The sequence below is a fragment of the Salvia hispanica genome, chromosome 4 (genome assembly GCF_029641045.1).
Source record: "Salvia hispanica isolate PSC_SH4W2 chromosome 4, Shi_PSC_v1, whole genome shotgun sequence".
NCBI lineage: Eukaryota > Viridiplantae > Streptophyta > Magnoliopsida > Lamiales > Lamiaceae > Salvia > Salvia hispanica.
Window position 1 is genome coordinate 39383523 of NC_142695.1, and position 12174 is coordinate 39395696.

A 12174-nucleotide genomic window follows, 5' to 3' on the forward strand; every position below is an offset into this window, starting at 1 on the left:
TAACTACTCGTATTAAAATGTCAACAACTAACAAATAACACTTATAGTATTTCAGACATTAATTAAATATTACTCCATATTGTACAATAATTTATTATTTCAAAGTAATTAGTGGATATTTTGAATTTATATATACATTTAACAAATTAAATTAGTAAGGACACTTAAAAAGAAAAAGAAAAAAAATTGTTAATATGCATTTATTTGTTTGGGCCAATAATAGTACTCCAGTTAAGTTCACCTACCACCCACATGATTGTTTAACAGTCAACCCAAAATATCTTTCCAAAAGAAATCTACTCTTCCTCCGTCCCGGCTCAAGTGAGGCACTTCTTTTGGGCACGGGATGTTAGGTAGTGTTGTTTAGTGTGGCAAGAGGGATTGGTAATAAAGTAGATTAAGTGATGTGATGAATTTTTTTTATACTTTTATTTTACTCCACATATTGGTTCATTTAAAATTATATAGTGAGTAATTTTAATTTTAATAATTTAATTTAAAAATTTGAATGCTCTAAATTTACTGATTATAAATCCAAACTTAATTACACCACTTAGCACTCTAAAACTCAAAATAATCATATGAAATGATGAATTACTTGCAATATTTCAAATTCAGCTGTATTGTTTTTATGCAACCTGTACTCCAACACTCAAAATAAAAAATGGAATGATGGATAACAATATTTTTAAATGAGCTGCGTGGTTTTTACAGCGCCTATACTCCAAAACTCAAATTAAACATTGAAATGATTGGCGGCAGATTTGACTTTATTTACGGCAAAAATGGGCTCCACTTTTCCCTCCAAGTTTGAATTCAGATCTGGTTTGAATTCAGGCACAGCCTGCCCGCTTCTACTGGAAATTGGTAGCTCAGCCCGCCCGTCTAGGTGTGGTCGCCAGAATGAGGGAGATTGTGGGTTTATCCACCCACCTTCGGTGAAGTCGCCGGAAAATATGAAGATAGATGAGAGAGAAGGGTTGGGGTGGGGGTGGTCGCCGGAAAATACGGAAGAAAGATGAGAGAGAATGGGGATGGGAGAGAGAGAGAGAAGGGTTGAGGTGGGAAGAGAGAGAGACGGTTGATTGAAATTAAAGTTAATGGTAATAAGGGGGTAATTAGATTTGTAATTAGGTGGTCTAATTTAATGCTTAAACTCTCTATTTTTATCCATAAAAGGAAATGAATCATGTTAGTTGGGACAACCCAAAAAGGAATGTGAATCACTTGAGGTGGGAACGCTTAATTCCAATTTTATGATCCACAATTCAACAATCGATTAGCATAAGTCGAAGGAAATATCAGAGGATTAGAGATGAAAGGAGACAGAAATCGCTGACCTCAAGTTGCTCCGGCGGATCTCCGTCGTCGACAGTGACGAAGGCGATATCAAATTTGTTCTTGTCGCCGTAGATATCTTTGATCTTCCGGCAGACGGAGTCAACCTGCTCAGTGATGTCGATCTTCGCTGACCAAAATTTGGAAATGAAATTTCTATTTCTATTATCAGCGGCGTGCATAACGAAGGAATCGATGACGTCTTCGACTTCGTTGACGACGCTCTAGATTTGTCGGCCGAGCTCGCGCAGGACCGCGTCCTTGCGCCGCTTCTTCAAGGAGTCCGAATTTTGATGGTAGAGAAGTTATCCTGCTCCATTATCCTCACCAGCACCGCAACGCCGCCAAACCTCTTAAAATCCCCCTTCACCTCATCCTCCAATTCCACAATCGACCTCAGCCTTTTTAAGCAACTGACCTTAAACGGCGTCGAATCGATCTCCCTTAACGCGGCGGCCAACTCAACGCGCTTTGCCGCGCCGGCGGAGGTGGCGGCGTAGATCCGCTCTTCCGCGATTGCCAGGCGGAAATCAGACGTCCATCGCCGTCACCGTTTTCCGGCGGGCGTGCTCGGTGTAGGTCACGGCGTCACCGATGACGTTCTCCAGAAATATCTTGAGGACGATCTGCGTGAAATCGAATTGATCAACCGAATATTGAGTAGAGAAATCGCAGATTTTCGAGACGGATCGAACTGGATGGATTTGATTATGGATTGAATGGTTGATTTGCAGAAGAAATTGCGGCAATGTGATTTGGGGACAAATTAAAACATGAAAATTACTATTATACCCTTTTATAATAAAACATGAAATTAAAACATTGAAATTAAAACATTGATGAGATGGGATTTGGCCTGACGAGGGCGAGCTGGCCGTTTGCTGCTGCGGCAGGGCATACGTGGCAGCTGGAGAGTGGAGAGACTGGATTTGTTGGGGCCGACTGTTTTGGATTTCCAGATCTTGCTATTTCCACCTCTGGAAGCTTTTTTAAATGAAATTAAAGGAGTATTACTACTTCTACTTTTTCTTTTTTTATCAAGATTAGCAGTAATTTGTAGGAGTATAATCTATGTTTCCGTGGCTTCAAATTTTATTTACAATGTGACTATTACGAGAATCAATATCTAGCTTTTCTCGCTCTCCTTTACTAATTTTTTCAGTCTACTATACGTACATATTATATTTCATATAAATGGTACTCCTACTACTACAATATTTGTGACAACTTGAAGAATTGTAATTATCCAATATGGAGTATGTTGAGATTCAAGTGACACAATATCCAGTTGGAACGCTGTAAGTCTCTATTCCAGTTTCTTGCTTTAATTATTTTGTCGATTAATAATATGTATAATCAAATTTGACATAAAATAAGTATAGTGTGAATCTATTTTTTTGTATATTTATGTCAAAAACTTTCTATTTGCCAAAGACTTACTAGGAGTTACGAAGTTTATGATTTCGAATTGGACTCAATTTGTAATTTACTATCTAAATGCTTCGTGAGGATCTTGTGATTATATTTTAATGTTAAATTTATAACTGAATTACAACTACTGCTCCCTCCGTCCCGGCTAAGATGACACAGTCCTTAGCCGGCACGAGATTTTAGGAGTTATTGGTTAAAGTGTTTAATTATAGAGAGAAAATGTGGGTATAAGTATTAAAATAGAGAGATAAAGAAAGATGAATATTTTAATAGGGGTGAGAAAAAGTGGTTGGGTATATTAATTGGAGAGATAAAGTTTCCAAAAAAGAAAATGTATCATCTTAGTTGGGACAAACTAAAAAGAAAAATGTGACATCTTAAGCGGGTATTATCGTCAATAGTCTGCACATCACCTCTTAGAATAAATGTAATTGAATAAAGTATTTATTGAATAAAGTTGATCACATTTGATGTGCAGACTATTGACGATAATACCCCTAGTTGACATAAACTACATGCTGTTGACATTTCACAAATATTCTGGATGAGTGGCTGAGATTGCATCTCAATTCTCAATTAGGTTCAAAAATCTCAACCTAACAAGACCCTATATATATAGAGTCCTATTATCCACAAATTCACTCTTAAAGACCGAACTAGAGACCAAATTAGGGTCATCCATTTTCTTAAGCTTGTGGTTAGGATTAATTTACAATTAATTTAATATTTTATTTAATAAAACTTTATTTTTATTTTTATTTTTATTTATTTTTTATTTATTTTTTAATTTTTTAAAATTTTTCTTATTTTTTTTCTTCAATAAAAATTTGTCGAAGTAAATAATGAACTATATTCAGTAAATAATGAACTAAATGAAGTATGTCATGAAGTAATTTTGACATGTTATTGAAATACATTAATGATACAACAAATTTTAGTGTTAAACGTAAGCGGTAGTAATAATGAACCAAATGAATGTTAGTAATGAAGTAAATATGACATTTTATTGAAATACAATGTTAACTGTGTTAAACGTCAAGCAGTAGTGATGAAATTATTACTTCATTCTATTAGTTTAATACTTCATCTTGTTAATTTATTACATTTTTCAGTCATGCTATTACTTCATTCCATTAGTTTATTACATCATTCCTTTAGTTTATGACTTCATCCCGTTAATTTATTACTTCATTCAGTCATGCTATTACTTCATTCCATTAGTTTATTACTTCATAATGTGTTATGACATAATTATCTTTCAGTTGAAGTAAATTCGGTATATAATGAATGCGAAAATTTACTTCATAACATACGTTCATTTAGTTCATTATGCAGTGAACATAGTTCATTATATACCGTATTTGCTTCAATCGAGAGACAATTATGTCATAACACATTCTGAAGTAATAAACTAATGAAATGAAGTAATAGCATAACTGAATGAAGTAATAAGTTAATTACCACCTCTTGACGTTTAACACAATTAACATTGTATTTCAATAAAATGTCATATTCACTTCATTACTAAAGTTCATTTGGTTCATTATTTAGTGAATATAGTTCATTATGTGGTAAGTTGAATTTAGTTGTAGATGAAGTCAAGCGGAATATTCATCAATGCTGAAATCCATAGAGACCAAATCAGCCGGCAGCACATCTCAACACCGACTGCCTCGATATAAATCCATCATCATCCAACACCGACTGCGGCAGCACATCCGCCTCCTCTTTCCTAACCTCCCTCCGGCTTCCCTCCCCCCGCCGTCGTGTGCCCATTCACACCCAATTTTTTTCCCCATCCGAATCCTTCCACTTTCTGACCGGCGGCGCAAGCTCCTGCTCCCTCTCCTTCTACTTCTCTTCCTTCTCCCTATCCTTCGCAACAGAAGCAGCAGTAGCAGCCTCGCCGTTAGGAGCAGGCTGCGGTCGCCCCACCTTGAGGTCCAGGTTCGAATTCGACGGCTTCAGCCTCGCATGTGGAAGCTCCGGCGACGGAAGGGCATCAATTTGGCCAGAATCGCTGGCATAGGTCTCGCCGAAGAATTTAAAGCGGAATCCGGTGCGTTTCTCCCATGAAGAGGGGGCATTGCAGCGGAATCCTGCCCCGGCAGTGGCAATGGACACTTGTTGGGGTCTGAACTGACCATTGATTGATTGAGAGAGGTAGAGGGCTAGCAAGCTACAAATGCATAGCTGCTTAATTAAGAACATAGCGCATTAAATTTGGGGGAGAGAGAGGGAAAATGGGGAGTAAATATGCGGAGATGGTTACAGTTTTAGAGTGGGCGTCCCAAATTGATTAAAGAGATTTCTCAAAAACGTATGGACCAGATTTGGTCTCTAGTTCAGTCTTTAAAATTGGTTCGGCATTGATCACAACTCTCTCTCTCTCTTAATATATACTTTCAAAAGGGATGTATTCATATCCTTTTTACATCTTTTGTTCTTTTTCCTTCTCAATCTCTACCATCTATTTCCAAGATCTAATGGCCGAAAATAGGGCCACTTGTATTTAATTAAAATATTAAAAAATTTCGAAAAGGACATTGTTGGTACACACAATATATTCAGTTATGGTAATTTCCTTAATTTTCTCCTTCAAAGATCAGCAAAAATACGTTTAATTCCTTCTGATTTTTTCTACAAGATTCACGCCAATTTATTTTTCTTCTCTCCCTCAATTAATCTCGGTTTTTCTCCATGGAAGACATCTGGTGTTTAGGGTTTTCGTTAAAAAACCAAATTATTGGAGTATTCATTCACGACGCGTAAAGAGAGGAGGATTTAGAGAGCGAGGAGAGCGGTGGAGAGAAGAAATCACGACGCCGATTTCCAATTCCTCCAAAATTTCGTTTCTGATCTCTTCGCGCAGCGGTTGAGATCGGATATGAAGATGTTGAAATTGAAGGAATCGAACAATCTTTCTTTTCTCCCTCATCGTTTTTTCTCCATTGAAGACCTTCTCAAGAAATTGTTGTCGTCTTTTTTCAATTGAAGACGTCTATTTTTTTTATTATTATTATTGATAAATTTTGGTAGAAAGTTATTGTATTAGTTGTGTAATTGGCATCTATGGTTTTATATATTTGTTTGTGATTAGTTCGTTCTCGTATTTAGTTTTTTTTTTTTTTTTGCATCAATTGTCGTTCTTTTTTCATGAAATCAGCCATTGCTTACAGATTTTCATGTTTTCTTTTCGTAGATTACACCTTGTAAACATAATGTACATATATTACCGTGTAATGGTTTTTATCAACTTTGTAATGGACGATATCTGATATGTAATATGTTTGTTCGCTGATTGATTGTTCTGCGCACGTTTCATTTATTCCCCAAGGGTTTAGCAATCCTTGGTAGGGTGTAGTATGTAGTAAGTACCACAACTGTTGCCAAAGTGAACGAGTTTTTGTCATTCCTCTAGGGTTTAGATATTGTCTCGGCTAGGGAGTAGTTTTAACTGATAAACATAATATACATATAGTACTGTGTAATGGTTATTATTGACTCATTAATGGACGATTATGTTGTATGCAATAGGGAAGGCAGCAAGAAATTGTATAATGGAAGAAATTAGATGAATAATGTACAGAATGTAATGTACACCAAGTTAAGTCATTGCGTACAATAATGTACATCTTCATGAATAATAATGTACGTTAACAGTTTAATAATGCAAGGATATTATGTGTAATGTACAAAATGTGTCTAATAATGAACTCTACTCCAATAATTACGTACAGAAAGTTAAGTGCTTGTAGACAATAATGTACAACTTTATTACTAGTAATGTACAGTAACAGAATAAAAATGTAAAATTATTATGCATAAATTGTTGACAGTGGTAGGATTAATAACACTCAGACAACGAAATGATAACTAAGACTAAACCGAAAACCACATCTAATAATGTTTTTAGAGTCGTGATGTCCCTTACGAAACTCTTTCTCCTTCGCCATCTCTTTAAACATTGGACAGTTTCTAGAGTCGTGATGTCTCATCTCATCGCAAGCCTTACACCGTCTAAGAGGCCTAGTAGCCTCCTTTATAGTCTTTTCCCTCTTGGAAATCAGACGGGAGGCAATAGGACCTTTGCTGCTCAACCAACCTCTCCCTAAACTTTTGCGCAATCGCAAGTGGAAGAACATCATCCACCGCTTCGTCAATATCTAACCTAGGCTGCTTCGCCACTGCCCAAAAATCAATAATGTATCGCATTAATGCACAATACAAACGGTATAATGTACAAAAGTTAGCAAATAATGCACAAATGAATATTACATTCTATCAACCATTGACCTTTTATAAAACTGATGCATTTAAAGTAAAACAAAAAAACATAATGTACACCAGTCCATACAATAATTTACACCACTCCCTACAATAATATACAAATGGCAAGAAATAATGCATATATGAATACAAATTTCACTCAATTTTCAAGCATTTTATCAAACCGACGGATGTAGATTCAAACAAAACGTAATGCACACCACTACATACAATAATGTACACATTGCATCAAATAATGCACGAATGGATATAACATTCACTCAATTACAGGCTTATTAGAAAACCGAGTGATGTAATTTCAACCAAAAACCATAATGTACACCAGTCCATACAATAATTTACATATGGCGGCAAATAATGGACAAATGAAAATTAAAACAATAACAAATTTTGTATACCACTCCCTACAGTAATGTACAAATGGCATCAAATAATGCACAAATGATAACATCACTCATTTACAGGCTTTTTTATCAAACCGAATGATGTGGCTTCAAACAAAAACATAATGCACACCACTTCGTACAGTAATGTACACATTGCATCAAATAATGGACGAATGAATATAAAGGCAAATGCAAGACAAACCAAAAATCAACTCGGATACGATTTTATCTACCAAATCGCCCAATACACAATTGGAAACCGGTCATTCACTACAAACCTCAATAATGGACAGAACCCTATCAAAAATGAACACGATTTTACGATTTAGAAAAATCTCGACCAAAACAAGTGTGAAAAACATGATATTGTTTGGGAGAAAACATTGAATCGACGATTAGGTGGTGTGTCGGCGGTGAAAATAGGTGATTAAGAGTGGGTATTACGAAAAATTGAATCATTAAAACCCTACCTTGTTGTCGACTTGAACTGGAAGGTCGCGCGCGAAGGGAGTGAGGTTTCGACTGTGAAACGACGGAAGAAGCTTGATTTAACGGCGAAAATCGACGGTGGGGCAGCTAGGGTTTGGAAATGGGAGGAATTAGGGGAGACGAAATTTAATCGTAGGTTTGAGGAGTGGGGCGGTTGGAGTGAGAGAGAGAGTGAGTAGATGGAAAATGCCACTGAATTCTCGTTTTTTCCGTTTTTATTCATTTTTGTTTTACAATTATACCCATATAATGCACAGAATGAACCTAATAATGCAACACGAGATCAATTTTCCCCTTTTAATCTAGTCCATCCATTTTATCAATCTAATGGATGATATTAAGAATGAAATAGATACTAAGAGGGCAATAGGACCTTAATGCTCCCCTATATATATATCACCAATATTTTTTACTCTGTTTCACACCTTTCTCTCCATCCTCTTCCTCCAGCTCAATTTCTCTCTAAATTCAAGAATGAATTTCGGTGATTTTCCATATTTTTTACAATAAAATATAAAAATAAAAAATAAATGCTAACAATATGGTTTTCCTTTAATTTTTGGTATTTTTTATATTTATTTTGCTAATTGATATATTTGTAAATGAAAAAATAAAAAATAAATATTAAATAGTACTCCCTCGGTACTCAAAGAGTATGAATAATGGGTTCAGCACGAATTTTAATAAATAAGGAAAAAAATAAGAGAGAGAGAGAGGGTAGTGGAAATATTGTTAGTGGGGGTGGGGTCCACATTATTGTAATGATATAAGTGTTAATGGTAACAATATAAGTTGTAAATAAAATGATGTGTAAGGATAGTACTTCATTCGTTCCATGTTAATAGAGTCATTTTACTATTTTGGGAAGTTCCATAGTAATTGAGTCATTTCTATTTTTGGCAAAAAGTAATTATCTCTCTTCATCTCTCTTACTTTATTCACCATCCACTTAACACTATTCTTAAACTCCGTGCCAAAAAGAAATGCCTATATTAACAAGGAACGGAGGAAGTACGTTGTTTGAAATTTTCAAATTTAGAAAGTTCAAACTCTTTAGGAACGGACGAAAAAGAAAATAGTTTATACTCTTTGGGGACGGAGGGAATAGTTTAATAGGGCGGGCTATAGGGCTCTCCACTACAGGTGGATGGGGTGGAGGATAAAATACTGATGTGGCGAAGGATAGGGCACCCCATTGCTATATATAATTATCTTTTCTTTCTATCTCTCTCTTACTTTTTCAATTTTCCATTAACTCTTGTGCCGTCTCAATTTACCCGTGTTTTAAAATTTTATAATTTTTAGGGCACGGATAGAGTATCAGATTAAGAGCATCCACATCCACATCCACGCTCTTTGGCAAAAGCATGGATGTGGGCTCGTTACTCGAATTATTTTAACACGAGAAATACCCGCAAGTGTACGGGTCTAATGTAATAAAACAAGTAAGAGTATCGTATCCCATAGAGAAAAAATTGTATCGACTTAACTACCACGAACAAACGTTGACTACTATCTAGAGAATCGGGAAAGGTTTGGTTTTTTTTCTAACACTACTAAAAGCATATATGATGCACTTTTTATTAGCACTAAAAATACCTGCAAGTATACATGGTAGATCTAGTATAGCTAAAGGTCAGTACCGGATATCGAACACGGGGAATATAATTGCAACTGGCTATCATGTACTAAGCGTCAAATACTATCTAGAGAAACAAGAGTTTTGTTTTAACTAAGCATAAATAAATAAAGTAAAACAATAAAAGCAAGAAGATAGAATTAGGCAAATAGAGGAATTTCAAGGATAATGATTTCACTAACTTTGTAGTTATTCTAATTAGTTCTATGATCATCCGACTCAAGTTTTACCACGATCTCTCTCTATCATGCATCAATACTCATGTCACAATTATTGTATGAACATATAAGATAAACCAATCAAAGCTATCACCGATCAAATATTGACAATAATCAAGGTAACGACCAATTAGTCAAACAAAAGTTCAAGAAAAATCAAGTGGAAACGAGTTCTGAACATTAAACATAAAAGAACTACTCAAAAGTCAAATACTATCAAACCTCAAAATTCTATTGTTTAGTAATCCATAGACAGATGAACTAAAACAATAATTAAAGTACGAGACATGAAATAAACAAACAAAACCCAAGGATGAATCTTGAAGTCTGCATGCACCTATTGCCTTGCTTCAATCTCCAAGGATGGTGATGGAATGATGGATGAAGGAATTAGGGTTGGAGAATGGAGGGGGAGCCATGAAGGCTCCCCTTTTGGGGGCTATGAAAGGGTTAAAATCTATGAATGAGGTTATGGGGTATATATAGGCTTGAGAAGGATTTAGATTTGGTAATAAGTGTCCTCCAAGCATTATGAAATATTTAATTTTCGTTCCCCACAGTAGAAGGAAAAGATTTGGCTTCACAAGGTAAGATCTTCTTTCCTTCTTCAATTTTCCGCCTAGACTACAGCTGGCAGCTTTGCGCGACTTTGGTAGAACAGCAATAACTCTCTCCACAGAATTATGATTGAGGTGATTCTTGTACCACCTTAAAGTACTTTTCAAGACAAAGAGAATAGTGTGTAGAATGCTCCAATCGGACTTCAGGATCGCCAGCAAATTGAGTTTAAAGGCAGCTGTCGCGCGCCGCGTTTTTGTGGCGGGCCGCCACAGCTTGGCCGGCGGTCGACGCGCGTAGTCCAGTAGCTTCTGACTCCTTATGGCGGTCGCCACGCACTTCCCGACGGTCGCCGGGTGTGTCTTTGTCACCGCTAAGCGCCGGCGGTCGCCGAAAGTGTTGCGGCGGTCGCCGGAGAAGCTCCAGATTTCCTACTTTGCGTTTTTACTCCCTTTTTAGACTCAAATATGCACATTTCTCACAAAACATGTCAAAATACCAAAATAGATAATATATGCAAATAATGGACATGTAATGCAACTTTGACTTTAAAAACGGACCACAAAATGGCCTTAAAATAGTGCAAAATGCGAGCGTATCAATATAATAAGCAAATAAACAAGTAAAGGCAAGTAAACATGAAGCGAGAAGATAGTACGGAGAAAATTGTAGAACTCAAGGATCCGATGCACAATTCCAAGCTTTTATCCAATCAAATTGTCTTACCTTTTGGTATCTCTAGAGTTACTAAGTCGACCATAATTATAGATTAAACCCCCTCGCGAGGTGAGAAACTTGCAGATTAAGTGCTAGGATTGAAGTCCCCTTCTAATCCTAAACCCCTAACTCCCAAAGCTCGATTAGGTCAAAGACCTCACTCAAAACCTCAACTCTCCCGAGTTTTATTGCATTAAGGTGTGAATTATTCTTATTTCCAGATTCATTGTTTCATCTCCCGGTTAATCTAATTAACCCTACACAATCAAATGGTGATCAAGCAATTGAGATGAATAAACTCAAGAATAATCAAATAAATACAAGAGCAAGGTAAGATAAAATTAATTGGATAAAAACTATGAAATTAGTGCATCATCACCAAGAATTCTACAAGAAATGTTTAGCTACTCATGTTCTTCACAAAAACCATGTTAGAAACAAAGAATTCAATGAAAGACATAAGAGAGGATACTAAGAACTCATGTGGAATGAATCTAGGAATGAAGTCTTCAATCTTCCGATCTAGAGTCTTCAATCTTCAATTCTCTCTCTCATAGTGTTCTTGGGGGTGTGCGTGAGTGATGGAGGCGGTAAGTGTAGAAAATTGTGAGCCCTAGGCGTTTTTCCTTTTAATCTCCCATCAAAAATCGCGTTTTTGGCATAAGAATACGCCAAAACAACGTACCTGGCCGGGTGGTATTATAAAGGGTAAAAATCACCCGGCCGGGTAATGATTTCCGACCAGTTTCTGACCTTTTCTGCGCAGAATCATCGTACACGTCCGTGTGAATTTACAGGGTGATAATTCACCCGGCCGCGTGAAAGTTTCGGGAACGCGCAGTGTTCTTATAACGGCCATAACTTCTTCTACCGAAATCTGATAGAGGTGCGCAAAATACCCACGTGAAGCTCTTTCGAAGATGAAGATATTAATATGCATTAGGGGCTGATTGGACTTCAAAATCTCCAGAAATATTGTCTCAAACCAAGTCTGTTGCACATCCACATATTTTGTACCTTTTTCTATACGTTCTTAACAAAATGGTCAACATACCAACATAATAGAGAAGTATATATAAACATGCCCAATAATAGACAAAATATGATC

At 36.3% G+C, this 12174-nt stretch overlaps 1 long non-coding RNA gene across 1 annotated transcript; it reads left to right on the top strand.

The window, feature by feature from the left end:
• Positions 1-2368: 2368 nt before the first annotated feature.
• On the top strand, positions 2369-6072 carry LOC148928623 (uncharacterized). Its single transcript, XR_016128778.1, has 2 exons — positions 2369-2636; positions 4356-6072. It is a non-coding gene; the product is annotated as an uncharacterized LOC148928623 (long non-coding RNA).
• Positions 6073-12174: the final 6102 nt, after the last annotated feature.